At 43.0% G+C, this 17,314-nt stretch overlaps 1 long non-coding RNA gene across 1 annotated transcript; it reads right to left on the bottom strand.

The window, feature by feature from the left end:
* Positions 1-400: 400 nt before the first annotated feature.
* LOC123729345 (uncharacterized) lies at positions 401-13,534 on the bottom strand. The gene is made up of 3 exons (XR_006761131.2): positions 13,445-13,534; positions 12,447-12,580; positions 401-619 (listed from the first exon to the last, which is right to left on the bottom strand). It is a non-coding gene; the product is annotated as an uncharacterized LOC123729345 (long non-coding RNA).
* Positions 13,535-17,314: the final 3,780 nt, after the last annotated feature.

Genomic DNA, 17,314 nt, shown 5'->3' with positions numbered 1-17,314 from the left:
GATGGTGATTGTATATTTAATGTATCTTCAGCTTTTGTATCAACTAGTGCTGTATTTTCTGATTTAGGTGGAGGATAGTCATACATGGTGGCATTGATGGGTACAGCCGTCTCGTTGTTTCTCCGTGCGTCCAGGAACAATCACAGCAGTACTGTAATGGATTGCTTCATGAATGCTGTCTCCAGATATGGCGTTCCCTCCAGAGTTAGGATGGACCATGGAGAAAACAACACTGTCTGCTTGTTGAATGTAATACATATTGAAGATATTATTTTTTAAAAAAGAGCTACATGTATCCTTAAAATGTCTTCTTGACCTACACATTGATTACATTTTATAGTGAGTGATTCATGCGGCTACATTTATTTCTCCTGTAAATCACTTTCAGAACGTAATCACATTATGTTTAACAGCTTTATTGCTTTCTCCATGTTTTTAAAATGTATAAGCCTTTAAATGACCTTTTACAGACTTGGCTACACTTGTGGCAGCACCTATTCCTGTGGCCCCCCCATCTTCTGCATCACTTCTTGTGGCCTCCCCTCCACCATTCCCTGAGGCTTATCGTCCACCTTCACCACACTCTTCTATTGATATTGGTACAATGAGTAAATCATCCCTGTAAATAATGAAATGTCTTGTTATTACAGATGAATTGTGGGAAGTATCTGAGCTTTGTTATTCTGAATGTCTCTTTCAGTGTTGCCCTCCAAACACTGCTGAAGTTAATGAGATGCCAACCGAATTAACGTGATGAGGGACAACGTTTATGATTGTGCAATGAGAGGCTTTAAGTGAGCCCGCTTTAATCGTGAGGCAAAAATAGACATGGTTTAGGGATGCTGACGGAAAAGGGGCAGCTGCTGAGGGTGGTCCCTCGAATTTCTCTGGCTGCTAATGAGTGCCATCCATTCCTCTGCAATATTTGAGGGACCTGATAGGCATTTTTTGCCATTCTTGCAACTCTCAAGATGAGTTACACTTTTACACCAACAAAGACACATTTGTTTATGGCAATGTATATGACTTGAGTAAGATATTTGATTTTTGTATGTAATGTGTCCTTTATTTACTGCTTGTCTTCTGTGTGACAGCACTCTATGATGGCATATACAAGCAGGTGGGCCGCATGATTGCTGTCTGGTACATGGGGGTGTAGAGCCACATTTCTTCAGAGGCTATACAGGCAAGTGTGTGGCCTACAACCTGTGCCAGAACTGAAAGAAATTGTGGAATATGACTTCAGAGAGAAGTTGGAGAAGGTAAGTGACTTTATACTGTGATGGATGTTAATTTGCACTAAGTTTGAAAAAAAATTGGGTTGTAGTTCATGAATACTTTTCCATGTGGATTTGGTTTCCTTTTGTTGGCAGTCAATCCTTTTAAGGGTAGTGATAATCAGTGTATTGTTTTGCTAATTTGTCCCAAAACACAGTTCAATAAACAATCTAAGATCCAGTTAGCACAAACTGTTGACGAGGCACAGGAAGCGGTCATGTTGGGTCCAGTGCGATACATTCATACATTGGAGAGGGATGCCCTAGTGGAGTCAGCCACAAAGTTCTACTTAGAAAGCAGGATACGGGATGCTCTTGAGTAGTGAGTTTCCATATACAGTGGGGAGAACAAGTATGATACACTGCCGATTTAGCAGGTTTTTCTACTTACAAAGCATGTAGAGGTCTAATTTTTATCATAGGTACACTTCAACTGTGAGAGACGGAATCTAAAACAAAAATCCAGAAAATCCCATTGTATGATTTTTAAGTAATTCATTTGCATTTTATTGTATGACATAAGTATTTGATCACCTACCAACCAGTAAGAATTCCGGCTCTCACAGACCTGTTCGTTTTTCTTTAAGAAGCCCTCCTGTTCTCCACTCATTACCTGTATTAACCTGTTTGGGATAGGGGGCAGTATTTTCATGGCCGGATAAAAAACGTACCCGATTTAAACTGGTTACTACTCTTGCCCAGAAACGAGAATATGCATATTATTAGTAGATTTGGATAGAAAACACTAAAGTTTCTAAAACGGTTTGAATGGTGTCTGAGTATAACAGAACTCATATGGCAGGCAAAAACCTGAGAAGATTCCAAGCAGGAAGTGGCCTGTCTGCGAATTTGTAGTCCTTCTTTTGCTTCTCTATCGAAACTACAGTATCTGAGCTGTTACGTGGCACTTTCTAAGGCTTCCATTGGCTCTCTAAATCGTTCAGAAAGCGGATTGAGGCGTCTCCTGTCTCTGGGCAGAGTATAGTAACACAGTTTGTCAGTGGACTGCCTGGTGACTAAGATTGGAGATGCGTGTTCACGAGACCATGCTGTTTTTTCTTTTCGTCTTTGAATGAACACACTATTGTCCGGTTGGAATATTATTGCTATTTTAACGAGAAAAATACCATAAAAATTGATTTTAAACAGTGTTTGACATGCTTCTGAATTGTCTCGATATGCGCTCGCGCGTTACCCTTTGGATAGTGACCTGAACGCACGAACAAAACAGAGGTATTTGGACATAAATATGGATTATTTTGAAAAAAAACAACATTTCTTGTGGAAGTAGCAGTCCTGGGAGTGCATTCTGACAAAGATCAGCAAAGGTAATACCATTTTTATAATAGTAATTCTGAGTTTAGTGAGCCCCGAAGTTGGCGGGTGCCTGAATAGCTAGCCGTGATGGCTAAGCTATGTACTCAGAATATTGCAAAATGTGCTTTCGCCGAAAAGCTATTTTAAAATCTGACATAGCGATTGCATAAAGGAGTTCTGTATCTATAATTCTTAAAATAATTGTTATGTATTTTGTCAACGTTTATGATGAGTAATTTAGTAAATTCACCGGAAGTTTTGGGTGGGAATGCATGTTCTCAACATCACATGCCAATGTAAAAAGCTGTTTTTGGATATAAATATGAACTTGATTGAGCAAAACATGCATGTATTGTATAACATAATGTCCTAGGAGTGTCATCTGATGAAGATCATCAAAGGTTAGTGCTTCTTTTAGCTGTGTTTTGGGTTTATGTGACATATATGCTTGCTTGGAAAATGGCTGTGTGATTGTTTTTGGCTATGTACTCTCCTAACAATCTAATTAAATTTACATTTACATTTAAGTCATTTAGCAGACGCTCTTATCCAGAGCGACTTACAAATTGGTGCATTCACCTTATGATATCCAGTGGAACAACCACTTTACAATAGTGCATCTAAATCTTTTAAGGGGGGGGGGGGTTAGAAGGATTACTTTATCCTATCCTAGGTATTCCTTAAAGAGGTGGGGTTTCAGGTGTCTCCGGAAGGTGGTGACTGACTCCGCTGTCCTGGCGTCGTGAGGGAGCTTGTTCCACCATTGGGGTGCCAGAGCAGCGAACAGTTTTGACTGGGCTGAGCGGGAACTGTGCTTCCTCAGAGGTAGGGGGGCCAGCAGGCCAGAGGTGGATGAACGCAGTGCCCTTGTTTGGGTGTAGGGCCTGATCAGAGCCTGAAGGTATGGAGGTGCCGTTCCCTTCACAGCTCCGTAGGCAATCACCATGGTCTTGTAGCGGATGCGAGCTTCAACTGGAAGCCAGTGGAGAAAGCGGAGGAGCGGGGTGACGTGAGAGAACTTGGGAAGGTTGAACACCAGACGGGCTGCGGCGTTCTGGATGAGTTGTAGGGGTTTAATGGCACAGGCAGGGAGCCCAGCCAACAGCGAGTTGCAGTAATCCAGACGGGAGATGACAAGTGCCTGGATTAGGACCTGCGCCGCTTCCTGTGTGAGGCAGGGTCGTACTCTGCGAATGTTGTAGAGCATGAACCTACAGGATCGGGTCACCGCCTTGATGTTAGTGGAGAATGACAGGGTGTTGTCCAGGATCACGCCAAGGTTCTTAGCACTCTGGGAGGAGGACACAAGGGAGTTGTCAACCGTGATGGCGATCATGGAACGGGCAGTCCTTCCCCGGGAGGAAGAGCAGATCCGTCTTGCCGAGGTTTAGCTTGAGCTGGTGATCTGTCATCCACACTGATATGTCTGACAGACATGCAGAGATGCGATTCGCCGCCTGGTTATCAGAAGGGGGAAAGGAGAAGATTAATTGTGTGTCGTCTGCATAGCAATGATAGGAGAGACCATGTGAAGATATGACAGAGCCAAGTGACTTGGTGTATAGCGAGAATAGGAGAGGGCCTAGAACAGAGCCCTGGGGGACACCAGTGGTGAGAGCGCATGGTGCGGAGACAGATTCTCGCCACGCCACCTGGTAGGAGCGACCTGTCAGGTAGGACGCAATCCAAGGGTGGGCCGCGCCGGAGATGCCCAACTCGGAGAGGGTGGAGAGGAGGATCTGATGGTTCACAGTATCAAAGGCAGCAGATAGGTCTAGAAGGATGAGAGCAGAGGAGAGAGAGTTAGCTTTAGCAGTGCGGAGAGCCTCCGTGACACAGAGAAGAGCAGTCTCAGTTGAATGCCCAGTCTTGAAACCTGACTGATTAGGATCAAGAAGGTCATTCTGAGAGAGATAGCAGGAGAGCTGGCCAAGGACGGCACGTTCAAGAGTTTTGGAGAGAAAAGAAAGAAGGGATACTGGTCTGTAGTTGTTGACATCGGAGGGATCGAGTGTAGGTTTTTTCAGAAGGGGTGCAACTCTCGCTCTCTTGAAGACGGAAGGGACGTAGCCAGCGGTCAAGGATGAGTTGATGAGCGAGGTGAGGAAGGGGAGAAGGTCTCCGGAAATGGTCTGGAGAAGAGAGGAGGGGATAGGGTCAAGCGGGCAGGTTGTTGGGCGGCCGGCCGTCACAAGACGCGAGATTTCATCTGGAGAGAGAGGGGAGAAAGAGGTCAAAGCACAGGGTAGGGCAGTGTGAGCAGGACCAGCGGTGTCATTTGACTTAGCAAACGAGGATCGGATATCGTCAACCTTCTTTTCAAAATGGTTGACGAAGTCATCCTCAGAGAGGGAGGGGGGAGGAGGATTCAGGAGGGAGGAGAAGGTAGCAAAGAGCTTCCTAGGGTTAGAGGCAGATGCTTGGAATTTAGAGTGGTAGAAAGTGGCTTTAGCAGCAGAGACAGAAGAGGAGAATGTAGAGAGGAGGGAGTGAAAGGATGCCAGGTCCGTAGGGAGGCGAGTTTTCCTCCATTTCCGCTCGGCTGCCCGGAGCCCTGTTCTGTGAGCTCGTAGTGAGTCTAATCTAATGTTTTGCTTTCGCTGTAAAGCCTTTTTGAAATCGGATAATGTGGTTAGATTAACGAGAGTCTTATCTTTAAAATGGTGTAAAATAGTCAAATGTTTGAAAAATTGAAATTATTGCATTTGAGGTTTTTGTATTTCGCGCCACGTTCTTCCATTGGATATTTGGTGAGGCGTTCCGCTAGCGGAATGTCTAGATGCAAGAAGTTAACTGCACCTGTTTAAACTTGTCACCTGTCCACACACTCAATCAAACAGACTCCAACCTCTCCACAATGGCCAAAACCAGAGAGCTGTGTAAGGACATCAGGGATAAAATTGTAGACCTGCACAATGCTGGGATGGGCTACAGGACAATAGGCAAGCAGCTTGGTGAGAAGGCAACAACTGTTGGCGCAATTATTAGAAAATAGAAGAAGTTCAAGATTACGGTCAATCACCCTCGGTCTGGGGCTCCATGCAAGATCTCACCTCGTGGGGCATCAATGATCATGGGGAAGGTGAGGGATCAGCCCAGAACTACACGGCAGGACCTGGTCAATGACCTGAAGAGAGCTGGGACCACAGTCTCAAAGAAAACCATTAGTAACACACTACCCCGTCATGGATTAAAATCCTGCAGCGCACGCAAGGTCCCCCTGCTCAAGCCAGCGCATGTCCAGGCCCGTCTGAAGTTTGCCAATGACCATCTGGATGATCCAGAGGAGGAATTGGAGAAGGTAATGTGGTCTGAGACGAGCTTTTTGGTCTAAACTCCACTCGCCGTGTTTGGAGGAAGAAGAAGGATGAGTACAACCCCAAGAACACCATCCCAACCGTGAAGCATGGAGGTGGAAACATCATTCTTTGGGGATGCTTTTCTGCAAAGGGGACAGGATGACTGCACCGTATTGAGGGGAGGATGGATGGGGCCATGTATCGCGAGATCTTGGCCAACAACCTCCTTCCCTCAGTAAGAGCATTGAAGATGGGTCGTGGCTGGGTCTTCCAGCATGACAACGACCCGAAACACACAGCCAGGGCAACTAAGGAGTGGCTCCGTAAGAAGCATCTCAAGGTCCTGGAGTGGCCTAGCCAGTCTCCAGACCTGAACCCATTAGAAAATCTTTGGAAGGAGCTGAAAGACCGTATTGCCCAGCAACAGCCCTGAAACCTGAAGGATCTGGAGAAGGTCTGTATGGAGGAGTGGAACAAAAGCCCTGCTGCAGTGTGTGCAAACCTGGTCAAGAACTACAGGAAACGTATGATCTCTGTAATTGCAAACAAAAGTTTCTGTACCAAATATTAAGTTCTGCTTTTCTGATGTATCAAACACTTATGTCATGCAATAAAATGCAAATTATTTACTTAAATCATACAATGTGATTTTTTTTCTGGATTTTTGTTTTAGATTCCATCTCTCACAGTTGAAGTGTACCTATGATAAAAAATTACAGACCTCTACATGCTTTGTAAGTAGGAAAACTTGCAAAATCGGCAGTGTATCAAATACTTGTTCTCCCCACTCTAAGGATTCTCAAGTTTTTAGTTAAATTCTTCAAGGTAAATTCATTGACTTTTTTTTACTTTATAGATTCAAAGAGGGTCTGGAGTGTCTAGGTCTCCTGCCTTATATAAATAGACACTCAAGCCTCTTCAGAGAGGTTTTCATCTATGCTGAGAAACGTCTTTTGGCCAGGCATAGCTTTCTTCAAAGCAGAGTGCTCCCCACCTGGTACCAATCAAAGAGTAATAGAGAGAAGAGTCATATGTTTCTGGAGGGACTGCCTTCTGGAGGTGGAAGGTTAGATGCAAAACCATGATCATTGAAGTAACACGGCCCACATCAGTAAAACATCCCCTAATCACTCTCACAACTGTGGGACAGCATTTTATAGCCTTATTCTTCCATGGGCCCCCTAAGAATGTAATAAATTAAATCCCAAACTACTTTCACTTAGAGTATTGTGTTCTCCAACAAGTGTTACTTATGGACTTTAACACCCCCCCCTTCCCTTTTTTCAGGGGGAACACATACCCTTTAACCATGAAGAAGGGTTTTCATTTTCACTTCAGGGGCTTCAGCATTCCTAGGCTGGGATTGCCAGTGGAGCCACAGCTACAGTTCTCTCTACTACCGCGCGGTACCGGAGCGCCAATTCTAGGTCCAAGAGGCTTCTAAACAGATTCTACCCCCAAGCCATAAGACTACTGAACATCTAAGCAAATGGCTACCCAGACTATTTGCTGCTACTATCTATGCATAGTCACTTTAATATAAAACAAACTTAGGGAGGAGGCTTCTAATGTTAACATGCATGAAACCGTAATAACCTTGGTTTCATGCATGTTAACATTAGAAGCCTCCTCCCTAAGTTTGTTTTATTCACTGCTTTAGCACACTCTGCCAACCCGGATGTCCTAGCTGTGTCTGAATCTTGGCTGAGGAAGTCCACCAAAAACTCTGAAATCTTCATCCCTAACTACAACGTTTTCAGACAAGATAGAACGACCAAAGGGGGCGGTGTTGCAATCTACTGCAGAGATAGCCTGCAGAGTTCTGTCCTGCTATCCAGGTCTGTACCCAAAAAATTTGAACTTCTACTTTTAAAAATCCACCTCTCCAAAAACAAGTCTCTCACCGTTGCCGCCTGCTATAGACCCCCCTCGGCCCCTAGTTGTGCTCTGGACACCATATGTGAACTGATTGCCCCCCATCTATCTTCAGAGCTCGTGCTACTAGGTGACCTAAACTGGGACATGCTTAACACCCCAGCCATCCTACAATCCAAGCTTGATGCCCTCAATCTCACACAAATTATTAATGAACCCACCAGGTACAACCCCAAAGCCGCAAACACTGGCACCCTCATAGATATCATCCTAACCAACGTGCCCTCTAAATACACCTCTGCTGTTTTCAACCAAGATCTCAGCGATCACTGCCTCATTGCCTGCACCCGTAATGGGTCAGCGGTCAAACGACCTCCACTCATCACTGTCAAACGCTCCCTGAAACATTTCAACGAGCAAGCCTTTCTAATCGACCTGGCCCTGGTATCCTGGAAGGATATTGACCTCATCCCGTCAGTAGAGGATGCCTGGTTATTTTTTTTAAATGCCTTCCTCTCCATCTTAAATAAGCATGCCCCTTTCAAGAAATTTAGAACCAGGAACAGATATAGCCCTTTGTTCTCCCCAGACCTGACTGCCCTTAACCAACACAAATATCCTGTGGCGTTCTGCATTAGCATCGAACTGCCCCCGCGATATGCAACTTTTTAGGGAAGTTAGAAACCAATACACACAGGCAGTTAGAAACGCCAAGGCTAGCTTTTTCAAACAGAAATTCGCTTCGTGCAACTCCAACTCTAAAAAGTTTTGGGACATTGTAAAGTCCATGGAGAATAAGAACACCTCCTCCCAACTGCCCACTGCACTGAGGATAGGAAACTCTGTCACCACCGATAAGCCCACTATAATTGAGAATTTCAACAAGCATTTTTCTACGGCTGGCCATGCTTTCCACCTAACTACCCCTACTGCATTCAACAGCACTGCACCCCCCACAGCTACTCGCCCAAGCCTCCCCCATTTTCTCCTTCTCCCAAATCCATTCAGCTGATGTTCTGAAAGAGCTGCAAAATCTGGACCCCTACAAATCAGCTGGGCTTGACAATCTGGACCCTTTATTTCTAAAATTATCTGCCGAAATTATTGCAACCCCTATTACTAGCCTGTTCAACCTCTCTTTCGTGTCGTCTGAGATTCCCATAGATTGGAAAGCAGCTGCTGTCATCCCCCTCTTCAAAGGAGGTGACACTGTAGCTCAGTTGGTAGAGCATGGTGTTTGCAACACCAGGGTTGTGGGTTCGATTCCCACGGGGGGCCAGCACAGAAAAAAAAAAAATATATATATATATATATATATATATATATATAAAATAATAATAATGTATGAAATTGTATGAAATGTATGCATTCACTACTGTAAGTCGCTCTGGATAAGAGCGTCTGCTAAATGACGTAAATGACACTCTTGACCCAAATTGCTACAGACCTATATCCATCCTACCCTGCCTTTCTAAGGTCTTCGAAAGCCAAGTTAACAAACAGATTACCGACCATTTCGAATCCCACCGCACCCTCTCCGCTATGCAATCTGGTTTCAGAGCTGGTCATGGGTGCACCTCAGCCACGCTCAAGGTCCTAAACGACATCGTAACCGCCATCGATAAGAAACAATACTGTGCTGCCGTATTCATTGACCTGGCCAAAGCTTTTGACTCTGTTAATCACCACATCCTCATCGGCAGACTCAGTAGCCTTGGTTTCTCAAACGATTGCGTCGCCTGGTTCACCAACTACTTCTCTGACAGAGTTCAGTGTGTCAAATCGGAGGGCCTACTGTCTGGACCTCTGGCAGTCTCTATGGGGGTACCACAGGGTTCAATTCTTGGGCCAACTCTTTTCTCTGTATACATAAATGATGTCGCTCTTGCTGCTGGTGAATCTCTGATCCACCTCTACGCAGACGACACCATTCTGTACACTTCTGGCCCTTCTTTGGACACTGTGTTAACAACCCTCCAGACGAGCTTCAATGCCATTCAACTCTCCTTCCGTGGTCTCCAACTGCTCCTAAACACAAGTAAAACTAAATGCATGCTCTTCAACCGATCGCTGCCTGCACCTGCCCGCCTGTCCAGCATCACTTCTCTGGACGGTTCTAACTTAGAATTTGTGGACAACTACAAATACCTAGGTGTCTGGTTAGACTGTAAACTCTCCTTCCAGACTCACATCAATCATCTCCAATCCAAAGTGAAATCTCGAATTGGCTTCCTATTTCGCAACAAAGCATCCTTCACTCATGCTGCCAAACATACCCTCGTAAAACTGACCATCCTACCAATCCTCGACTTCGGCGATGTCATTTACAAAATAGCTTCCAATACCCTACTCAACAAGCTGGATGCAGTCTATCACAGTGCCATCCGTTTTGTCACCAAAGCCCCATATACTACCCACCACTGCGACCTGTACGCTCTTGTTGGCTGGCCTTCGCTTCATAATCGTCGCCAAACACATTGGCTCCAGGTCATCTACAAGACCCTGCTAGGTAAAGTCCCCCCTTATCTCCGCTCACTGGTCACCATAGCAGCACCCACCTGTAGCACGCGCTCCAGCAGGTATATCTCTCTGGTCACCCCTAAAGCCAACTCCTCCTTTGGTCGTCTCTCCTTCCAGTTCTCTGCTGCCAATGACTGGAACGAACTACAAAAATCTCTGAAACTGGAAACACTTATCTCCCTCACTAGCTTTAAGCACCAGTTGTCAGAGCAGCTCACAGATCACTGCACCTGTACATAGCCCATCTATAATTTAGCCCAAACTACTACCTCTTCCCCTACTGTATCTATTTATTTTATTTATTTTGCTCCTTTACACCATATTATTTATATTTTATCTCTGAACTTTCTTCAAACTACAAATCTACCATTCCAGTGTTTTTCTTGCTATACTTTATTTACTTTGCCACCATGGCATTTTTTTGCCTTTACCTCCCTTATCTCACATCATTTGCTCACATTGTATATAATCTTATTTTAATTTTAATTTTTTTTCTACTGCATCATTGATTGTATGTTGTTTTACTCCATGTGTAACTCTGTGTTTTTGTATGTTGTCGAACTGCTTTGCTTTATCTTGGCCAGGTCGCAATTGTAAATGAGAACTTGTTCTCAACTTGCCTACCTGGTTAAATAAAGGTGAAATAAATAAAATAAAAAAATATCTCTACCTACATGTATATATTAACTTGACTAACCGGTGCCTGCACATTCTCTGTACCAGTATCCCCTGTATATAGCCTCGCTATTGTTATTTTAATGATGCTCTTTTAATAATTTACTTATTTTTAAATTTTTTAACTGCATTGTTGGTTAAGGGCTTGTAAGTAAGCATTTCACTGTTGTATTTGGCACGTGACAAATACAATTTGATTTGAAGAATTCATGTAACGGGAATTATCCAAAACGTTTATTGCATGACTACCTAGTAAGTTCGGAATACTGCAGCCAATGCTAATTGGTGATGTGTCCCAAAATAATTGATATTATGAAAGTTTCCAACAGGACTGTCCATCAGCAAAAAAAGTTGTGTAGTGAAAGTTTTCAAAAACGTTACAACCAACCAGAATCAATTGGACACAGTAATACATAATGCTGCTTTAATAAATGTATGATATCTTAGTGGGTAAACTGAGCATTATGCAAAGTAGTTAAGTCATGTATGTCAAGGGACTGTTACGATATGTGCAATGTTACCATAAATAAATCTTACCGTAAATATGGACGTTTCATTTACATGTGTAATGGCAATAAAAGACACTGTATTTGGTACATAGGTCGTGGTGCAGCAAGTTTGAGGGTAGTGGAGAAGCACAAGTGGGACTTTGAGTGAAGTAACTGGGGACAGAAAAGGATATCAGGGTGCCCAGGAACTTGAAGCTGCTGATCATCTCCATGTCAATGTACAGTAGATGGGAGAATGGTCAAGTATCACCATCTACTTTGTTTTGTTTACGCTGAGACTGTTGTCCTATCACCATTATGTCAAGTCCCACAGCTCCTTCATGAACTTGTGTGTACCATGGGAGTGTCGGGTCCATTCTGGGGATACACTTTATAATAATGTAAAAAAATCTAATTTGTTATTACAGGATTTACACCCCGAGTCTGTTAACCAGTTTGTGGGTCAGGATGGCGTTGAAAGCAGAGCTATAATATGCACTCTGACTTATGTAAAAATGCAAATTGACATTTTTTGGGACAATAGGCAAACTGGAGTTGTGCTACACAATTGTTCCAGTTTTTTAAATCGATATCGACTGGGCTGCAGTGGAGATGGGAAGAAGCTTCGATATCATGGGGACATAACGTCTAACGTTCTTGACTGGTACAGACACTGCAGTCAAATGCCAACCAGTGGCTCTCCGTCCTAAGGTGGCTAAAGACGTTTTGCCTGACGTCAACATTAACAAGAGTGTCAGATTGAAGTGTCTGGAAAAAATGTAAACAGAACCATAAGAGCCGATTACTTTGTCATCTTTACTGGCACAGTTTAAAAATGTCTAATTGTAGTCCCTTTCAATTGATTCATTGACTCCAAGAACCATAAATTGTTTGTAGTTCATAACATTAACACAACTGACAAATGTTGTTTGACTGTAAATTGGGATACATGTTTTAATAACATTGGATATTTGATTGGGCTTAATGTTGCATACCTTGTTATGTTGTGCATGCATGCCAACCAGGTGAGAATCACCAACATTTAATTGATACTTGATGAATCAGGTCTTCTCTGCTGCTTTGTCAGCCTCCCCCTTGCCCACTCCAAGCTCCTCTTCCTGGTTCCCTTCTGCAAGACACAATTGTGTGAAAATAAAGCGGAAGGAATGGGAACCCTATTCCTTTGAACCAGTACTGGGTATATGCCTGATGTTATTTTACCCTAATAAGCTTCAATGGAATATAAATGTTCAAAAAGTCAACGTCCACATTAAAGTCTACTCTGTTTGAAAGCTGACATGTAACGTTAAACGTTAGCAAAGGTTTTACAAGGTTGTCACTAGCCAAATTTGCTTTGTGAGCTTTTCTGTGTCTTCATGCTATTCGCGAGCTAGCGCGGCTAATGCTAGCATTTAAATGAAAGCCTGTCAGGCTGAAGAAGTTGCCTACCTTAAGTTGTTGTTTTGCTTAAATACAAGGATTTGGGCTAAAAACATAACTCAAAAACATGTCCTGCTTCAAAAAAAAGTCAATAGTCCAAAAATCGAACTACCAAGATTTTAAGCATCTCCGTTGTCTAATCTATGTATGCCTGGCCCTGCATTCAAGCAACAATCTTGCTAGTATGTAATTTACCTTGATAGTATTAACACAGTCCAATGTGTTTCCGTGGCTGTTATAGTTTACATGTTTTTTTCAGCAGGGCTTTTAATAAAACACAAGACGGTACCATTCACTGCGGCTAGCAGTATGACCGGGCAAAGTTTGAGGCTAACTATATGATATAATATGGCCGGGGTTCGAGGCTACCAACGTTAGCTAAATTACCTAGCAAGTATCTGACTTAGCATATGCTAAGCACTGCTGATCCTGGTGCTAGATTAATGTTAGCTGCATTTTATAGCTAGTGATGAGAAACAGATCTTTCCACTGTAAACTAGCTGATAAACTTTACAATTCAGTAAAAAACTAATTTCAAAGACAAAACCGTTACCTTGTAAAGGTTCAAACTCTGCTTGCAGTGGAAAAGGAAGTTCCTTCAAACTGTGAAATCTGGTTGAAAGGAGGAGCTAGGGAAATTGGCTAGTAAAATCAGCATATTAAAGAACGCTTTAAGTTAGTGTGTGTAGGTATATATTTAGCAGCTGTAGGCGTTAACTTGAAGTGTGCAGGACCGCTTGCAGCCATTTATTTAGCACATGTTGAACCTCCTGCAAGCACATTTGCACACGCTTATTTTACTCATGTAGGCGTTAATTTAGCGCCTGCACCGGTTTACTTTATACAGTACCATTAAAAAGATTGCGTTTTGACCACGCGCTTTAAGACCCAAACGGCGTTCCATATTCCGCTGCCCTGCAGATCTCTGCCAGATAATGCACGCCCATCGGCTCTGACTTGTACAAGATCGAGTCCCGATACACTCTCCTCTCCTTGGGTGGAGATACAATGCAAGGGCGTTCTCCGGACATTTCGATAGATATTTCTCCAGTGATGTCACCGGGCATAGTGGGTTCCCTGGCTGCTCGAACATGAATCCCCTCTTTGACTCTGTGCCCCTCTCCCTTGGGTCTAGATGATTCTTTGTGGCCTTGTTATATTCGAGAGTGGCATATCTGAGAGAGAGAGAATGCGTTATATTGTTTTCCAGTAGCCTAATTACGAGTGCGTCTTAGAAATAACAAACAGGCTATGAATAACATACATTAGACCGTTCTCTTCTGTTTTTATGAGGGATGAGTTGGGCTATAGTTGTCTGTTCCCCTCTTTTCCTCTTCGACCCAGATGTAACTGGAGGTCGAACCACACTTTCTGGACCAGACCCTTTGGTGTACCGGGATTCAGAACCTGGGAGTTTTGGAGCTGGGCCATGTCCTTATCGGTGATGGGAGGGTGGCTGTTTGTGATATATTTTCCTTGTCTTCTTAGCTGTTTGATGTTCACCATAAATACATGATACGAGGTGGAAATGTTTGTTTCCTTCACAACGCACCAGCTGCGACCGATTGGTGGGTCAAACTCTTCCTTAGTGACAGTTTTAAAGTCAACAATTTTTCATTCCTGCTAGCCAGCCCTCGAAGCAACGCACAGCCCAGTTTGTATTGTTAAATGTGTTTTTTTTTCCGTTGCGGTCTAGGTCATTCAATGCACTATCCTCCAAATATGCATGCCTGGGTATTATTGCCATCTCTTTTCCCCATTCATCCATAGTCATACCGCCAAAAATATCAAAATAAATGTTCCACTCATCCATTTTAGTTTTCGCAACAAAGTATCGATTTAGCCAGTGAACTGAAAACAGTTGTGTATGTTGCTTTGACAACCAGTTCAATTTGCTGTCAGTGTCGTTCGGACACATTCACTTTAATGGGACGGTGGAGATCGCAATTCAATATTGAAAAGGTCTGAGAGACAGACAGTGGTTTATACACATCTCTGCTATTGAAAACCAAATGCTAGTCTAAAAGAAATGGGAGATAATGTCTACATGCTTTTTATAGTGGAGCTCAATTATAGTGGAGATCAAGTTTATACATTTCCTGGCAGGGTTGATGAGACAGTGGATTGCGCAGTGAGATTGAACAGAGTAAATATGCTTTTCAATATCATAGATTTAGTCGGTGGTAACTTGTGGAATAGACAACGGCTGGATTACGGTTTTAACTATCACCATTCAGGATTAGACCCACCCGTTGTATAATTCCGCATCTCCAACAAAGAAGCACATCTGTCATGCTTCACTGTAGATGGGTCAAATCAGAGTTTACCCGGGGTAGCTGTCGCTTTAAGCCATCCTGTATCGTTGTACATTCAAAATATTAACAGACTTTGACATCCATGAAGACCATGGCCTTATAGGCCATTACATTTTTCCTACTCTATTTTGTCATCAGCATAAGGACAAGGTGTTTGTTGTGGATGTATTGTTGATAAATTCCAGTTTCGCTGTGTGTTTCCTAACGATTTCCGAGACACCGATGGCATAAGTTTTGTCCATTTGTTGTCTCTGCATCATGGTTTTCCAGATGTTTTTGTCAGAATAATAGTTCTGCAGGAGGGGTGAAGTCAGGCGCAGGAGACATAGGTACGTGAAACACGTAGTTATTTTAATGAATGAAAAAAACAGTCCAAAAATAACAAGCCGAAAAGGCAGGGAAAAAATATTCCAATAAAGGAAGACTAACACAGTCTTCTGAAATATATCGGGATGCAGCCCAGCAACCCTAATGCCCAACGCTTAAATATTATAAATGGACAGAAAATAAAAATCCCCCAACCTACAATAGCAGACACGAAACAATCCTGCACAACCCCAAACACAAAACAGACAGACTAAATACCCCACTAATTACTAAACACAAAACAGGTCCTACCCTAACCAGACATTACTAAACGAAAACAGAAAAGGAAATCAGTGGCAGCTAGTAGGCCGGCGACGACGACCGCCGAGCGCCGCCCGAACGGGGAGAGGCGCCACCTGTGGACGTTGTGACAGTTTTGTATGTCCCCTGGAGTCACAAAGTACTCCAGTCACTTTTCCCTTGTGACTTGGCCCAATTCTGTGCAAGTACCAGAATCCTTGACGGTGTTACCCCAACACACAGCCAGCTGTGTATATCCTTCCTCAAGGTTGGGTGGATCTGAGTTGGGCTCTGGGATGGTGCAACTGTTGAGCATCTGAGTGTATGGTTGCTTGTGGGGGAAATGGCTTGTGTGTGTCACAACTGTTGCGAGGGAGTAAAAGATGTTAGGGACAATATAGGATGAAACACAGTAATTGTTTGCTAAAATAATAATTTCTTGCCAAAATGTAATTTTTGTAATGGCAAAACTGGTAAGAAGTAACAATTGGGAATTTTAGCCAGGACACCAGGGTTAACACCCCTACTCTTACACCAAGTGCAATAGGATCTTTAATGACCTCAGAGAGTCAGGACACCCGTTTAACGTCCCATCCAAAAGACAGCACCCTGGGGTATTGGGATATTTTTTTAGACCAGAGGAAAGAGTGCCTCCTACTGGCCCTCCAACACCACTTCCAGCAGCATCTGGTCTCCCATCCAAGACCAACCCTGCTTAGCTTCAGAAGCAAGCCAGCAGTGGGATGCAGGGTGGTATGCTGCTGGCTAGTGTTGAAAGCACTCCTATATAAATGGTAGATTATCGGACACTCATTATTCCTGAGACAGGATCCAAATGGTATATTTATAAAGATCCAGTCCATTTTAAAAATTGGAGGCTTCTTAGACTTTACCGTTGTGATGCAAAAATCCTATCTAAATGCTTAGCTCATAGAATTAAAAAGGTTTTGTCAGATATTATTCATCCTAATCAGACTGTTTTTTTTTTACATGGACGATACATTGGAGATAATATAAGACAAGTACTGGAAACAATAGAACACTATGAAATATCTGAGAAACCAGGCCTGGTTTTCATAGCTGACTTTGAAAAGGCTTTTGATAAAGTACGGCTGGAGTTTATATATATGGAATATTTCAAATAGTAAATAATGGCTACATCTCAGAGTTTTAAACTGTCAAGAGGAGTAAACAAGGTTGTCCACTATTGGCATGTCTATATATTATTGCCATCGAAATGTTAGCTGTTAATATTAGATCCAACAATAATATTAATGGATTAGAAATCCATGGCTTAAAAACAAAGTTATCATTGTATGCTGATGATTCATGTTTTCTTTTAAATCCACAATTAGGCTACTTTTTCTAACCCCTCTGGCTTAAAACCAAATTACGTATTGGATGACAAAAAAATGCTACTTTTACATTGCCGTGTAGTTTACCAATAAAATGATCTGACAGGGATGTGGACATACTCGGTATACATATCCCAAAAGAAAGAA

Source organism: Salmo salar, chromosome 20, assembly GCF_965601325.2.
Source record: "Salmo salar chromosome 20, fSalSal1, whole genome shotgun sequence".
Taxonomy (NCBI): domain Eukaryota; kingdom Metazoa; phylum Chordata; class Actinopteri; order Salmoniformes; family Salmonidae; genus Salmo; species Salmo salar.
The sequence above is the reverse complement of the archived record's forward strand: the minus strand, read 5'-3'. Positions and strand labels throughout refer to the sequence as shown.